The sequence below is a fragment of the Helianthus annuus genome, chromosome 2 (genome assembly GCF_002127325.2).
Source record: "Helianthus annuus cultivar XRQ/B chromosome 2, HanXRQr2.0-SUNRISE, whole genome shotgun sequence".
In the NCBI taxonomy this organism is placed as follows: domain Eukaryota; kingdom Viridiplantae; phylum Streptophyta; class Magnoliopsida; order Asterales; family Asteraceae; genus Helianthus; species Helianthus annuus.
In genome coordinates, this window is record NC_035434.2 from 16,344,527 (window position 1) to 16,362,809 (window position 18,283).

The window sequence follows — 18,283 nt, forward strand, 5'->3', positions numbered from 1 at the left end:
GAGTTGTTCAATAAACGTGCTCAGCGTTAGATTGTCAAATTCAGGTTTATTTTTCAACATCATAAGATACGTGCCCCAAACATCTTGCGGCAACGCATCGGCCAACTTTCAATCCATTCTTCTTTATCTTTCTTGATGTTCAATCTCTTCATGTTAACTACCAAATTGCAATATCTTTCTATAATATGCTTGGTGTTTTCAGTTTTTAATCCACGAAACAAATCAAATTCTTTCTTCAAAAGCGATTTTTTGTTCTTGATCATGTATTCACTTCCAACAAACTTCGATTTTAGTTCTTTCCATATTGAATATGCACTTCCGTTGTGTTGTAATAAAATCAAAATTTCTTCCTTAATAGCTTGTTGCAATATACTAACCATCATCTTTTCACTTTTGTATTTCTTTTTCTCTTCAACACTTAGATCTTTAATAGCAACATGCCTTCCGTTATCATCAACCGGTCTAATATATCGATATTCAACACATTCCCATGCATCTAAATAATTTGCTTGAACCCAATTTTCAAAACGTTCCTCCCATCCACTATACTCCTCAATATTCATGAGCTTAGGCGGTTTTTGCATGGTGCCCATTTCATTTTCTAACATCGCATTCTGAGTCATAGTGATCGGGGTAGCAAATGCATTGTAGAATTCGTTTTCCATGATTCGGTTTCAAAAAATTCACAAACTCGGACTTTCAAACGAACTGGTAATTTTCACACGAATTGGATTTGGTATGAACTGGTCAATTTCAAGCGAACTGGGGAATTACAAACGAACTGAGGTCAAATTAACCAATTCGTACGAACTGGCTTGGTGCGGATTGACTTGATGCGAACTGAGGTCTTTCAAGCGAACTGATCACCTTTCAAGCGAACTGGGGTCACTTCCAAGCGAACTGGAGCAATATTCACACGATTTGACCCATTTCATACGAAGTGGAGGTCAATTTCACACGAACTGGGGAAATTTCAAGCGAATTGGACACTTTCAAGCGAACTGGAAGTCCAATTCAAGCAAAGTGAAGCATCTTCGAACGATATAATGAGATTTTGTCAAAATTGATCAAGTTATAGGTCAATTTTAAGTCTGATTCTTTCAAGGATTGATTAAATCAGTGTTTCGCGTATTATATGTGAAAATTAGCCCATTTTAACCGTAAAATCTTTGTTAATTTTGAAAAATCGTGAAGAAAGTGAGTAGAAATCAGAAATTTTGATCAAATCAAGCTGAAAATGGTAAGAACTCTTCCTCCTGAGCTCTGATACTACTTGTAGGATCGTTGTTACGACCAAACGAGTCGTTCAGAAGAGATCTCGTTCAATACGAAAGGCGGAATCAGACGTATCGAAGTTATTTCAGCTGTATACACACTAGAATCACTTTAACTATCTCTTGTATTGATTTCAGAACGTTTTACAGGCTGAAGATACTTCGGCAGAGCTTCGCTACCGGAATCAGGAATGTTACAAATGAAATGACCAAGGCACCTATTTATAGGCCACCCACTTCGCATGGAATAGCTTCACACGAAGGGTCAGTTCGTGCGAATTGGTAGTACCAGTTCGTGCGAAGTGGTTACATCTTACATGTTTCTCGTTTTTCTCGTATAACGTGCCCTGATCTATCTAACCTATTACAAGACTCGATACAAGACGAAGTCGACAGACATATGCACCAACAAGTTTCTTAAAGGAAATGTGTCAGCCCTTTAGTTTCAATTGGAGAAATTCACCGGCATACATAAGACTGCGGGGAGTGGGGGGCTTGGGTTGGAGCATTGAGCGACAAGTGGCAGCTAGTGGGGTCACATGGATGGTGCGGCGTGGCGGGGCTGCTGGCTGGGTGTGAGTTGGCGTGGCCAGCCATGTGTCATTTCTTATATTTTTTAAACTATTTAAAATTTCTTTTAACTAAAACAGAATACTAAATATAATTTTTTAAAAACTGCAAATAAAATTAAGAAAAAAACTACATAAAATAAAAAAAAGGTACATAAAATAAAAATAAATAAATACTACATAAAATAAAAAAAGGTACATAAAATAAAAATAAATAAATACTTCAAGATTTGCCCATATCATATTTCTTTAAGATTTCTTGTTTCATCTTCAACGTCAATTCCAATTATGGGCCGCTAATTTGACTACGTTCATGGCGAGAAATTTCATATCCTTGTGTTTTTTTCCTGATCTCGATCCTTTGTTGTTGGACGAAATTGAATGTGTCGATTTTCTTTCCAATTTCTTCCAACTGGTTGGTGTACAACCCTTTACCCAAGGCCGAGCTAGGGGCCGAACCCAAAGCCAAACCCGATGTCGAACCCAATCTCTCTCTTTGAGCCCACTTTTTTGACGTGTCTCTACCTGATGGGCGAGGAGAATCATCCAAATTTACGTAATTACGTAATCACTTAGTGGGGTTTCACATAAAATACTATAATGAAATCAAGTAATCACGTAATAGGTATTCAAAATCCTGCAAAGTTTTTAAGAAAAATATAGCAATAGGCTGCTTGAATTAAAGAGAATGAAATGCTCGTTTAATACGGTGTAATGTATATAAAAAATATTAACGTATGAAAAAGTTATACGGTGTAATTTTTAGAATTAATTCCAGTTTATCTACTTCTATCCATATGGGGAGGAAAGAAACATCTCTACTCAGCCACAAAATTTATTTTGCACATGGCGGGGGTTCCATTTTTTTGTCTTAATGGGAGTTCCCTTGTTTTTAGTTATGTGAATTCTATACTTAGGATCACTTAATCTCAACCATTGATCTTGCAAAGTAAAAGTCAAACTTCTCTCCTACACTCCGTATAATAACCTTTCTCATCATATAAGTATCTTTAATTAAGTGAGTATGTTACTTCTGCTACAATATTTAAACAAATTTTCTTGGATTTCTGATTTTAACTTCTCTCACAATATTTAGATTCAAATAATTATATTATAATAAAGGTTTGAGTTTATTTCAAAACTTTAAATATATGCAAAATTTTCATAATAACTCCTAATAAACAATCATTTTATTTATACACTAAAATTATATAAGGATATTTTTATCATTTGTTTGTTATATGAATTTTTATGATTACATATAGGTAACCACAAGTTTACATATTTATAATAACCAAATTATATATGTGTGTAATAACTAAATTACACATGTGTAAAAAACTAATTTCCATATATGTAATTATAAATTAAATATAAAAATGATAAAACTACTCTTAACATATATATACAATAAAAAATACATATAATAAATGATAAAAGTACTTTTAAATAATATTAAATATATAAATAAAATAATTGTTTATTAGGAGTTCTAAAAGTCCTGTAATTATTTATAGTTTTGAAATGAACACAACCCAATAAAACTAGAGTTAGACGTTCTTAATTAATTGACGTTTCATATCATGATTAGTAATATATTTGGCATTTATGAAATAGACTTATAAATGTTTGTCATTGTAATGATATTGAATGAATAAAGAACAATCTTTTGGTTTGATAAATTTATTAAACAATTTAACATAATAATAAATAAAAAAATCAAGTAAAATGTTATAATAAGCAAAGAGTGCATTAAAGTTCATTTTTTAAATACATATCTTGATGACTTATTCAATCTATGTAATATATAGGTCTATACATAATAATACTTATTGATTGTATATTGAGTGAATTAGTGTTTTATCCCATGTGGTTTAGTCAGTTTAACTCTTTCAACCCAAAAAAGAATCCTTTGACATATCAAACCTTAAGGCTGCATTTTATAAAGATTTTGGCCCTAAATACTAACTTTGTTACTTTTTACAGTTAAATGTAAGAGTAATCAGGTCATTACATATCTTAGGGGCTGTTTTTGATAATTGCAAAATTCTTTTAATATTTAATAGATTATTAATGCAAGTACTCAAGTTTATTTTATTACTTTGTTATTTTCATGATTATTATTTAACAAAATACGTGTTAAATTACAAATAAATATGTATTTTCTTTAAACATTTGCTTTTTACAAACATCGTTTTTAAAATCTTCTGTTTTTTTAACCTTTTTTTTAAACCGTCTATTGTTTTTAATATTGTTCAACTCTAAACCATTATGTTTTTTTAAATCAACTTTTAAGTTTGTTTGTCTTTTAAAGTTTTTTTAAACAATTCATTTTATGTCATTCTTTTTAAAATCGTTTGTTTTTTAAACTTTTTTAAATAATTCTCTTTTTTAAGTCGTTCATTTTTGAAATTTTAAAAAACTATGTGTATAAAAAACAAAAGAAATAGAAGATTTGAAAAAAATAAACCATTCTAATAAAAGTTTGGAAAATATCGTTCATAATTTTTTTGGATAGTTCATAATTTTTTAATATTTATTTGTATATGTAAAATGTATTTTATTAAATAATAATTGTGAAAATAACTAAATACATTTTAAATATACAAATACATTTCAAATCTTCAATTTACTTGGACCGTTTGTTTGTTTAAAATTCATAATTTTTTTAACCTTTTGTTTATTACATTATTGCTTTTTTTTAAACTTTACACTTGTTAACTTATTTTTGTAAGGTTCTATTTTTTATAAACGTTGTTTTTAAAATCTTCTTTTTTAAACCACTGGTTCGTTTAAAATCGATCGTTCGAAATTCCTTCAATTTTTGAGATTGTTCATTTTTTTAAGTTTTTTATCTAATGGCTATAACTAAATTGAATACAAAAATTCAAATGATTTTAAAACCGGTTCTAAAAAGACAGTTTAAAAAAGAAACAATTTAAAAAATGAACGACTTAAAAAACAAATTATTTAAAAAATTTAAAAAACGATTTAAAAATAAACGGTGTAAAAGGAAATGTTTAAAAAACCTTACAGGACAAACGACTTTAACAAGAACCATATTAAAAAACAAAAAGTTTAAAAATGAACAATTTTAAAAACGATAGATTGTTAAAAAAAGTTAAACAACAATTGATTTTTAAAACGACGTTTATAAAAAACAAATGGTTAATGATAATACATATTTATTTGTATATTTAAAATGTATTTTATTAAATAATAATTGTGAAAATAACTAAATACTAAAAAAACATGAGTAGTTGCATTAATGATTTTTAAATATTAAAAAACTTTGTAATTATAAAAAACAGCCCCTAAAGTATATAATGACCTAATTACCCTTACACTTAAGTGCCAAAAAGTAACAAAGTTAATGTTAGGGGTTAAAACTGTTATAAAATGCAACCTTAGAGTCTGATACGTCAAAAGATTTCTTTTTAGATTGAAATGGTTAAACTAGCTAAACTACAGGAGTTAAAACAATAATTTACTCTTTTATATATTGTTATAATTTATAAATATTATTATCTTTCGATAAATAATACTTTTATTTAGTTTCATGACACGAGATATGAAATTCAAGCTTGAAATAAGTTAGGCCAAGAATTTTGGCTGCACCATGGTTTCTAAAATATATGCATCTCCAACAACGTCTCCAAAGTCCAAACCCACAAAGTCCCATCATCTTTGCAACTTGTGGATGAGCTTGGTCCATTTTGTACTAACACAAAGAAACAATTGCAATAAATGATTCGAGTCATAGATACCAAACTTTGTATTTTTAATTTTTCATTACCTAAAGTGTTACATATTTTTAATTCACCACGGGTATGATAAATGGGATTTAAGATTACATACTATTTTGACATATTAATGATGCGAGTACACATGATGTACAAATGAACAAGAACAACACTAGAATCCTGTACAGAAAGAGCTGGCGATCCATGATTAACACCTAGGGCATGTGTTGTGGGCGTGAAAGGGCAGCCACGTAGGCTGGGTGCTAGGCGTGCACGTCACTAGACACCTGCGTGAACGAGTGCGTGGGGCGAGAGCGTGGGTAGGCACGAGGGGGTGGAGCAAGGAGGAAGTACGTTGGTTGGTGGTTGAACGATGGTTGCAAGAGGGAGGGGGTGTCAAAGGGAGGTTTTCACCATAACGGGGGGTGGGGGTGGGGGGCACTATTCGAAAAAGGTGATGGTTATTCGAAGAAGATGATGGTTGCTTACATGGCGTCTACATGACACTCACTTATTTTCACTAGATACTATAATGGTTTTATTATCCAATACCCTTTAAAATACTATTAAAATTAAAAGAGATTAAAACAAATTAGAGAAAAGGAAGAATGTGATTGGTTGAGAACCTGGGCCCGCATACTCCTCCCACCTTCACGCCCTCCCCTTCTCACTCGTGTGGAGCGGTGTTTCACACCCAATCACACCCGAAAAGAAGCCACGTAGGCAGCGACGGATCCAGCCATATTTTGTGGGTTCATATGAACCCATTTGGTTTGCAAAAAAATGAAAAAAAATTACTAAAAACATTGTATGATTTGGAAAAAAATAGTGAGAATACATCAAAACGAACCCACCGAAAAAATTTCATGAATCCGCCACTGCACGTAGGTGTGGCGTGATACCAGGTGTAAGGGAACATGATCTAAAAGTTTAAATATCACAAAGAATGATAAATTAAAATTTATCTATAAATAGATACATAAAGGTTTTTATTAGGCAATGGGGTGTACTCTAACATTTAGAGTGTTAACAGTGACATGACATGTTAACTAACATTGCAAACCACTCCCTCGTTGTGTTAAAGGGCATTAAGTGAGTTATGTGTTAACATGCTAACCTAATGTTAAGAAACTGAATTAATTATTCTTTTCTTTTTTTGGACAAAAACCGCTAAAAGATATAGATAGATGAAGTTAATGAGACTAAACCATTTTTTTGGGAGTAAGGCAAAGTGAAATGAGGAAAAAATATTAATATGGCACTTAAGTAGAGTTATACCGGTTATAATTAAAACATGTACCTTTTAAGAGAAAAAAATATATTACTGTCTAATGATGTTAATAATCATAAAAAAACAATCTTTTTCCATCCTACATTCTGATAACTCGCACTAAAAATTGTTTACTCGGATAATCAAAACATCAAGAAGGGTCGTATGTGTTTTTTTGGAAAGCACTCTAACCCAAAATTAGGGATGGTAATGGGTTGGGTATGGCTAATTCTATAGCCATAACCAGTTGTAAAATCTTATCCCTTACTCGACTCATTACCCGTCGGGTATCGGGCATACCCACGGGTATCGGGTATACCCGTTGGAATTTTCATGTATATATATATATATATATATATATATATATATTTTTCAGTTTCCTTTATAATTTTTTGTTCTAAAAATGTATATAATACATTAAGTTATGATAAATAACATACAAATCATCATCACCATAAAAATATTTGATATATTTAAAAATATAAATATGAGTAAACTGCCATTTGGTCCCTGTGGTTTGGTCACTTTTGACACTTTAGCTCAACCCCAGCCAGGGGCTCTGCCCCTTGGACCCCGCCAGGGGCTGCCACCCCCGGACCCCCGCCAAGATCGTAAAACGCAATCACTAAATAAGAACCCAGATCGTGAAAATGAAATTAAAGAAGTTCTTACATGGATCGAAGCCGGTTTCTTCATCAATTGACGAAATTTGAATGATAGAAACACTTATCAGCGATTGAATCGAACAAATCGAGTGATTATCTTCAAAATCACCAGAAGAAAAAACGAGATTTTGAATGAAATTAAACTGGGTTTTCTTCGAAAAAAGCTGAAGAACACGTTGATTGGGTGGTTGAATCATTGATTGATGACGAAAATCACACTATAATGTAGTGATTATTGAGATAGTAAGTGAAGAAAAGGTTGGAGATGGTGGGTTTTGAAAATGGTGGGTTTTGAAGTAACTGGGAAGAAGAAGGAAGAAGAAATGATGAGATTGACTAAAATACCCTTTCTCTTTATTTTAAAATTTGCCACATGTCATAATCCTATGGCTTCCTATCCTTCCTAGCCAAAATTAACTTCCTATTTGATCTTTTCCCATACTCATATCATTGTAATTCATGCAAGTAAGATACTTGCAAAATAGAAATACCTATAACAGTGGCGAAGCTTGAGATTTTCGATTAAGGGGGAGTCACCGAACCTGAAAATTTCTATAAAACCGGTGGCTTGACAATCTATACCCAAAAATTTCTATACGAAAATTACATACTCTCAACTACTGAGTGAAAAGTTTGGGGGGTCGGTCGCCCCTTCCCGCTCTACTTAAGCTTCGCCAATGACCTTTAAGTTGTCAGAGAAACGGATAGAAATCGATTGACAGTAATTTCCTTGAATAAAATATTTGTCTACATGCATTATTCCTCTTCAGACATTTCAAAATTTCACCAACGAGAACCTTCTTTCCATCTCTATAAATTGAGAATTTGTAAGACCCTAACACGTGATAACTCAAAATCGACGCAGCGAAATTATGAGCTCAAAAATTTCTTTATTCATTAAAGACATGACTTACGTAAGGGTTAATTATAACTGATAAAAGTCTTATGAATAAGTTTTACAATATTCATACTTAGATCAATACTTCAAGACGATACATAATTTAAACCATGTGACTACTCTTCCGTACAACCCTTGCTCCGTGACTCGATCTACACTTGCTTATCTTCGATAGTGGTAGAGGAAATCCGTGCGTTACCTGTGGACATCACATACGTCGTTATTCTATATAATAGGGATTCATATAACAGTCTATGATGTAAACATAGGTTTATTTGAGCATTCTCTTAAATTCTCTTATCCCAAATTCGGCTTCAATCCTTCATAGCCCGACGATCTCATACCTGCATTGCCTTTCAAATCTCAAAGCACAACATTAGCAATCATCAATGTCTAAATGTGTTGAAAACATTCCTTCATGTTATTATAACATCTCACATTCACATATGTATACCTTCCTAATTCCTAAATACATACAAACACATACACCTACATATATATGTACACATTCACATACACACATATACATGCGAGCTCTCGATTACCACTTTTATTCACTTAATCCCACCCTTCTTTTCATAATCACAACTACCATGATATAAGTTTTATACTTACAATCTTGCATACCCACTCGTTCCTAAACTCGATTACTTATAGACTTCCTTCACTAACACGGAAGGAAAATCTGTACTTTCGTTATCCGGAGGCTCATAACATCACTTGTGTTCTAGACCGGCTTTAATATAAATTATGGGACATTGGAAATCATTAAAACATCGAGTCCGGATGCGAAATCAAACAAGAAATAGTTTTGATAACTTAATAATGCATAGAAACAAGTTTCATGATCATCAATTCCACATCAAATTTATCTATCACATAACACCTTATACATTACATAATCACAATATAACACCTACAAGTTCATCATGGTCATCTTCTTCTCACTCATGCAATGGGGTTCATTCTAATTCATCCAATAACTAAAAATTTAACCATGATTCAACCTCAACATGATAGCATTAACAAGTATTCATTCTAATTTTAACCTAATTCACGGATTATGCATAACCCACTTCATTCAAGATCACCAAATCTAAGTTTTAAGACATACCTCATGATCTTCTTGTGTAGGTGATCATTAATTCGTGTTCAATCATAAGTTTGAGCTCTGAATTTTCCTTCAATTGAAGCTTCTTCATGAACTAGGGTTTGGAACCCTTGTTCTTCCTTCTCCTGGGCGTCGACACACACACACACTATGTGTGTGTCTTGTGTTTTAATTTTATTTATTAGAATTCTTGTTTCCCCTTTAATGGTTTTGGTCCCTTAACTTTCGTTTGATAATAAATGAGACTAAAACTCTTATCTTGTTACTTATATTCATGTTACCACTAGGTTAAAAAATGTTCCTAGGTATTTTATTTACGGCTTCCTTTTTATCACTAACGGTACTTTAACCGTTCCTTTATATTAACCGGGTTTAAATTACCAAGCCCGTTTATGGGTCGTTACAGAATTTGAGTCTTTTGCAAACCACACTTAGGTGCTGTTTGTTTTTTGGCCAGAAGTACTTCTGGCCACTTATGCCTGCGCGACGCAGACGCGCGCAGACGTTTGATGTCTGCAGCTTGTTTGTTTTCTCGCAGACCTTTCATTAAAAAAGGTCTACGAGACCTCTTCTTGGAGCAGACATGGACCCAAGTCTTCTCCTCGCAGACGTTTACCTCTACTTGGCACCACCTCCACCTCCGACACCACTGCTCCGCCACCACCTCCACTCCGCCACCAACTCCACCTCCGACACCCCTGCTCCGACACCATCATCATCATCATCTGTTATCATCATCATCAAAACCCCCAAATCGAACCCCTGCTCCGACCCCAAATCGAACCCCCAAATCATCAATTCGAACCCCAAATCATCATCATCAAAACCCCCAAATCATCATCATCAAACCCCCCAAATCGAACCCCTGCTCCGACCCTAAATCGAACCAAAACCCTAAATTGAACAAATCCCCAAATCGATGAGAGAGAGAGATACCGTAGAGACTAGAGAGAGAGAGAGGGGGGAGCAGCAGGAGACCATCATCATCATCATCGGAGAACGGTGGTGACAGTGGTGACGGTGGTGATGAAGGCAGAGAGAGAGATCGAGGGAGGAGAGTGTGGCGGGGGTGGGTGGTTGCGACGGGGGAGGTTTGTGGTGACGGTGGTGGCGGTGGTGACGGTGGTGGCGGTGGTGACGGTGGTGCTTGGTGGTGGTGATGAAGGCAGAGAGGAGAGAGATCGAGGGAGGTGTGTGTGTGTGTGAAAGTGTGTTTGTGTGTGTTTGAGAAGAGAAGATGTTTTTATAAAATAAAAAAAACAAACACTCTTTTCCTTGTAGACTGCAGACATTTGGTCCACCTCTTCTCCTGCAGATGCGTGCAGATGTGGTCCGCAGACTGCAGACCTTTTCCCACAAAAAAAAAACAAACAACACCTTAACCTTCTTCACACACTACACCATTTTCCATCAATTCCGGCAAGAAAACCCGATTCTGGTAACCGTAACCGAAACCGAACACCATACTGACCACCACAGAAACCCAACCCCGGTGAACCGTGATAACCCGAACCAGCCCCTCTACCCTTTTGTTGACAAAGCCGAAGCTTTAGACGCGAACCAGAGCTACCAAAGGAACCATTTTCGCGAAGTTCTTACTTCACATTTACTCGACGAAACCTACGCAACCAAAAACATTGTTCTGCCCTAAGGTAACCAAATTATGAACCCTTTATAAACTTATTTTGAAGCTTTAATGTTAATCTAGAATAAAAATGGAATATATAATTGAATATGTAAAATTTTAGTTGTTGAGTAAGGTGCTGTATGTTTTTTAAAAGGTAAAATGTCTGCAGTCTGCGGACCATATCTGTAGACATATGTAGAAGAAGAGGTGGAACAAACCTCTGCGGTCTGCAAGAGGAATGTTATTTGTTTTTTAACGTGTGTAGAATTTTAAAATAAACTGGTGGTGGTAGACAGTGGTGGATGGTGGATGATGGTGGTGTTTAACCCTTTGCAGACTGTAGAATATCTTTAAAGCGGCTAGGCCAAGTCTGCAGCAAGAAGAGCTCGTGCATACGTTTTTTTAATGAAACGTCTTCGGAAAAACAAACAGTCTGCAGATGGCAATGTCTGCACGTGGTATGCGCGGCACAGACAGAAAAGACTGCGCATATATTTTCTTGAAGAACAAACACCACCTAAGAGATGATGAGGAAGAAGATGAACCAATGAACAGTGTCAATAAATTTTTAATAATTGTATTTCTTAACAAGGGTTCAGCCAGTCTAGTTGGTTTAGAATCTGGTTTACAACCTAGAGGTACTGATTCGAATCTTGCTGGAGGCGTATTTTTTCATCAGATTTCCTATTAAATGAATCAGATTTCTTATATAAAACACTGTATTTCATTATTCAAACACAAATCACTAAATGGTTCACTAGTTAAGGTTCTAACTTATAACCTAGAGGTGTTGGGTTCAAATCTTGCAAGGGACATTCTTTTTAGACATCAGATTTCTTTTCAAACACTTCATATTTTACTAAATAAACACATGTGACTAAGTAGCTTAATGGTTAAGTCATTTGCCTTTAAAAAAAATTGTATTATAACATTAAGGTCTCAAGCTCAATTCTTATGGCCAAAATTTATTTTTAATTAATGTTTTGTTTAGTTAAACCTAGATTTAATGTTTTATTTACTTATTATCTTTTTATAATAACATTATAAAACTAAAAATATCTTTATGTTTCATGAAATTCATATCGATAAACATACGAAGAATATTTTTTAATTGATAAAGTAAATGAACTCATTTTTGTTGAATAAATACCTAAACAATCAGACTTTAAAGTGGACAATGACGTGACATGATAAAATCCAACTCTGATCTTTTAGTAAAAGTATACATACACGACCTTATGAGATTCATAACCACAATGTAGGTTTCTACGGATACTCTTAAACAAATATCAAATTTGCATTGGAAGAAAACATATCAGTTGTCAAGGTATGGACTCTAAAACAACTTTATGTGTACGAATTTGGGTTTCCACTACCTTATAGTTAGATATTTAGATTCGTTATTGTATGCTTATTTGACCTTCAATGTTATGTGCTATATATTACACACACAATTATTATATTATTTTATCAAATATTGATTATGACGCACTGAACTACTGATTGTGTCGCACCGAAAGGTGAGGCACTAGAAAACTGAATGTGAACTACTGAATGTGATTATGTGACGCACTGAATATGACGCACTGAAGGTGACTAAGTGAATAGGTGTTAGATATATATTGTTTGTTATATATATAGATATTGTTAGGAAATTGTATATTATATTGTCGTCCCACTGAGTAAACCCTGTTTACTCAGGCGTATACGTTAGGTTTTCAAGAATGGTCGGGAAGATTTGGATGGACGGCTTGCGGCAATAAAGACGTACATGGATTTTTATTAAAATTTAAAATTTCTTGTACATATTTTGAATTATTTGAAACAATGTAAAGTTTTACAATTTATGAATTGATGTTCTAAACTCTGATGTATTGTATAAGTGACAGATCAGCCCAAACCAGGTTAGAGTGTTACACCTTCTAACCCATAATAAATCTTATTTGAATTTATTTTTGTATTCACTAAATCTTAAGTATTGAAGGAAACTAAAATCACCTAAATAATTTGAAATGATTATTGCAACTAAAAGTCACAATAATCAACAAGACATCAAATCAAAACACCTTTTAGTTTGAAATAACATTTTACCTATTTTGACAACATATTACCATATTATAAATTAAGAAAATGTTTGTGCATTATGGTTTGTAACTTAAGCATGGGGAGTGTTTCAAAAAAAATTAAACCTTTTTGTTTTTTTTTACTTTTAACCCAAAAGTTTTCATCTTTTGCAATTTAACCCAAACACATTTTTATTTTCAACTTTGATCCATGTATTTTTCATCTTTTTCAATTTTTTCGTTTTACGTTTTGTTATACTTTTGCGAGTAAACACGCCATAACGTACGTGTGGGTTTTAAAGTTTTTTCGACTATTTTTTCCTGTTTGACAGGACCCTCACAACGCGTATATTTTCCCTGTTTGACAGGTTCGTCGCAACGCGCGTGGTATTAGATCGACATAGTTATTCTTTTCTATTTTTACATTTCAGTCTTATTTTTTTCGCATTAACATGTCGCAACAGACATACGTGGTTCAACGATTTTACGTATGCTTTTCGTTCGGTGTTATTTTTTCTTTTTATTTATTTTATTTTAACGAGCTTTTCTGGTGTTGTTGATCGCTGGTAGTTGTGTAGCATCAGTGCTACTTGACACGGTGTATCCCCCACCTCCCCGGTGCCCCGCAACGCGGGGGCCCTTAATAGTAGTGAATTATATTTATAATCATGTTTACATCCAATCAAAACACCATCTAATTAATATCACATTGAGCCCATTTCGCATTTGAAATCCAACTAGCAGGATATCCCATGCATTTCAGATATTGATCGGTATTGATTCGATTTATTACGGTACCAACACTTGCTAGAGTGATTGAAAGAGAGAAACCCTTAAAAATAATGTTGTGATATACCCAAAAAGGATAAGTATTCCATTGATCAAAAACCATAAAAATGAATAACGTTAGTGGTTCCGATAATACCAGTATCGGTACTAATGTTGTTCGGTCGAAATCAGTTCGGTTCGTCATGGTACCAGTACATTACCAGCACACTTATAACATACAACACCAAAAAATATTCTACGTCGAATGCAACTCCGTTTTAAACAAAATTGAAAATAAATTTAACGAAAACTACGTATTTAGTTTTGTTTTTTAACTAACGAATGCAAGTTACCAAAGAAAGATCAAATTCATTGAAAAATAATTAGGTTTATAGTATAAGAGGTAAAATTGAAAATAAAACTCAAAATTCAATAAAAGAGCCATTCACTTAGTATGTAATAAGTAACTAGTTCTATATCCAGCGCGCGTTGCGGCGCGCTAAATCGAATCGTTCTGGGTGTGATAACTTCGATTACTTGTACATTACCATAAACAATTCAAATTAAAAATCAAAATCTAAGTATCACATGTAAAAAGCTACCAATATTATGTGAACACTAATATACAAAACAACAAATAAACAATAAGCTAGGTAAAATCTTTGTACAATGTAATTCACCATCCTACACTCAACAGCAAAAATAACACCACACTCAACAGCAAATATATAAACAAATCTTCTAATAGTAAAAGTAAAATTTGAAATAAACTACACATTTAGATGCAATTTTTTTAAATGTACTACACATTTAGATATTATGTTTCAAGTTATATTCCATGAGCCTTTTATCACTTGTTGCTTCACTGACTGATGCAAAAAATATAAAATTAATGAAGTCATTTTAGCTCCAGCCTTTTTCAGCTGTACAAGATATTTGCAGTTTCATTAATCTTGTACATGTAGGAATTGGAACCAAAACCACCAACACAAGACACCTGTAAGTTTTATATATAATTAGAGGAAGTGTCTTTATGCGTACTAAATTATAATTCCTTCTCTAGGGAAACATATAATTGTTAGCGAAGTGAATATTTATTCTCTTGCAGGATTCTACATTTTAAAGTATTAGTAAGAAGCTACACACAATAGTGGTCACTCCACTTGGTGCTTCCAGACAGCAAGTTCCCTGAACATTGAACCCATGGATAAGAGATAAGTTAACCTACTTCTAGTTTGACTAATAAACTGCTTATTGCTTAAATATTTGAAAATAGATATCCATACCTAAAGATATCGGAAATAATGATTACTGCATCGGCTATCTGGAGATTTCCGCCGATAACAAAACTACCAAAACCTTAGTTTCTTTTTTGAACATATCAACATTCAGTAAGCAACACTGGCACCCAAAAAACAAAACACACGGGTCGCGTCCCTTACATTGAACTCACGCCACCTACCCCAATCAAGCTCTTTTAATTTAGATCCACACCTAACCCAAACCAGAGACATCTCCTTAATCGCATCCACTGCCTTAGCAATCGACTCGTTTCTCCCATTAAATTGCAGCTCATTCCTGTGCGTCCATATAGCCCAGAATGTGGGAAGAAAGACAATGCCCACCACTTTCTTCCACTACTTGGAACCCTTACATTTCCCCAAGAGATCCCATAAACCTTTAGTTGAGAACTGATTTGATGGTATCAGGATTTTTATCGACTGGGCAATGATGCAAGAAGAAAGGAGATGATCGCATGTCTTAGTCCCTATCCCGCATCTCTCGTCGAAGGCTCTCCACATAAAGTAGTTCAGCTCTGCTGGAGCCCAACTGTTCCACCGATCCCATCCTATATCCCAAATTGGGTGCGTAAACTTTTTTAAGATCCTCCCGAACACCCACCACTGAAAAGGACTCTTCCTTACTCGGTTTCCAAACCCACTTATCTGATTACTCGCTGATTTTCAGAGAGCTCAGACAATCCATAAGATCCTTATACTTCTTCCATTCGATATTCTTAACTTACCTGAAATCCAATCCCATAACCAAATCATCTCGATCCCCTCCCAACTGGTACCCACATTGAGCCACCCATGCTTCTTTATCTTCCACTAAATTAAATACAGCTGGAAGCCTGCTCCTGAGTTGACAACCTTCTAGCCAATAGTCTTAACCAAATTTAATTTTGTACCGGTTCCCCACTACCCTCAGCAGATTGTTCTTAATGGATAAATTAAAACCTGTAAAATCTTTCTCAACCGACCCGATATCCTTCGGGACCCCATAAAATCTGTTTTTTAAGAGGGAACTGCCAAGGCCTTTTATGGTTAGCATGAATGCCCGAAACTACTTCAAGCCACAAAGCTGACGGAAACCTTAGTACTAACCGGTTCCACTTCTAGTAAACCCCTTGGTCAGACCCCTAGATAACCGCTGCGCCATCGCTGACACACACTTTGTATACCACCTCTAAGGCTTTAACCCTCCATTACCATCTCCAGTCAAAGTCGGGGGTCACCCGAAACCCTAAACTGGATGCATATCGCATCTCCTTCTCTTTCTCTCCGTTACATGTATTTTTTTCATTGTTGGAATAAAACAACACGTCTCCGGGGAGTGGGCAACATTTGAGATATGAAATATGATTGAAAATTACAGATACTCAACTTAAGCTCTAATTTACCAATCATAGACATCAACATAATTTTTAAGTCAAAGCCTAGCTGAAAATGCACTACATGAAACAAATAAAGACACAAATTTAATCATGAAATCAACTTGATCAAAGAGACTCACAACAGAATCAAACAATCAAATCGCAGGTTCAACTTCAAAATTCAGATTTTTATCCTTACCTGCAGAATAGAGATTGATGTGTTTGAGCGAGGGATTAGTCTACGGTAGTTTTGGTGGCGAGCTCAAACACGTGACCAGATATTAGCTTGCTGCAAATAGAATAGCAAGCAAACCCCTTTAAAGAATCGAACTTACTCATAAACTTTAAGAAACATAAACATAATGGTATAGCATACATATTGAAATCATTATTGTTGTAAATGCTTTTAAACAGCGACCACAATTCCATATGAACAAATAAATAAATAAATAAAAAGAACACACAAAATACAGAACAAAGCTAATCAATCCCCTTTTATGAATTTATGCAACCATGTTTGCAGATTAGGCTCAGATCTAGTTGTTTGATAATCATGGCTTCAACACGGGTTGCAGGTGAAAAACATTACACCTGCCGTCCTCGATTATGCCATGCCTAGCAACATTTCACCACTATCATCATAGCCTGTTGGAGCTTTTCACGAAACCAAATTAGATCAACGCTAAAAACCATATTATCAAATTGCATAATACCACCACAAAGGCACTTGCAACTTAACAACAAAGGAGTCAACAGATAACAACTTCCCTGTATCGGCATGGCTGTAACGGAGTTTGCAATTAGAGCACCGCCTCTCGCCGGAACGGTCGGAGAAATCTGCCGGGAAAAGTTTGTAGAACCTTCCATTCAACGATCTCATCCTATGAGTAAATCATCATCTTCTCCCAAAAGAAGATTTCTCCTATGGATGGATGGATGGATGAGACCGACTTTTAGAAAGAGAAGTTGGGAAGATCAGACAAGCACACGTAATTACCAAGGGACACGTGTAGGCTTCAAGAGAATAAAAAGTGTGGTCCAATGACCAAATGCTCACACATTCTACTGTTCATTCACTTTACTTATTATCATATAACGATTGTGTTAATACGTCATCGACACGTCATCAACACGTGGTATACTTATCAAAATATAGAAAACCGAAAAAATAGGGTCATGATATGCAAAAAAAGATATCGACACATGTTTTATATCAATCAAAAACTATAATAACAAATATTAGTACCGATTGCTATCATTATAAGTAATTGACTTATCACGTTATCAGTATGACATCAACACACGGTATACCGGTTAAAGCCAAAAATCACATTAGTTTCAAACAAGCATGTACTCTACATCTTTTTTAACCCTTAACGAGTCCTATTTGAATTTCATTTTTGTATCAAGTAAACCTTAATTATTTAAGGAAACTACCTTAATAAATTAAAATGATTATTGCAACTAAAAGTCAAAATAATCAAAATTACATCAAATCAAACACCTTTTAGTTTGAAACAACATGTTACCTATTTTGACGATATAGTATGCATTATAACTATAATCATGTTTACATCAAATCAAAACACCTTGTAATTAATATCACATTTAACCCATTTCGCGTTTGAAATCTAGCTTG

General features: G+C 34.2%; 1 long non-coding RNA gene across 1 annotated transcript; it reads right to left on the minus strand.

The window, feature by feature from the left end:
• Nucleotides 1-14,647: 14,647 nt before the first annotated feature.
• On the minus strand, nucleotides 14,648-17,663 carry LOC110911668. The gene is made up of 3 exons (XR_002577248.2): nucleotides 16,844-17,663; nucleotides 15,275-16,722; nucleotides 14,648-15,176 (listed from the first exon to the last, which is right to left on the minus strand). It is a non-coding gene; the product is annotated as an uncharacterized LOC110911668 (long non-coding RNA).
• Between the last annotated feature and the right edge of the window lie 620 nt (nucleotides 17,664-18,283).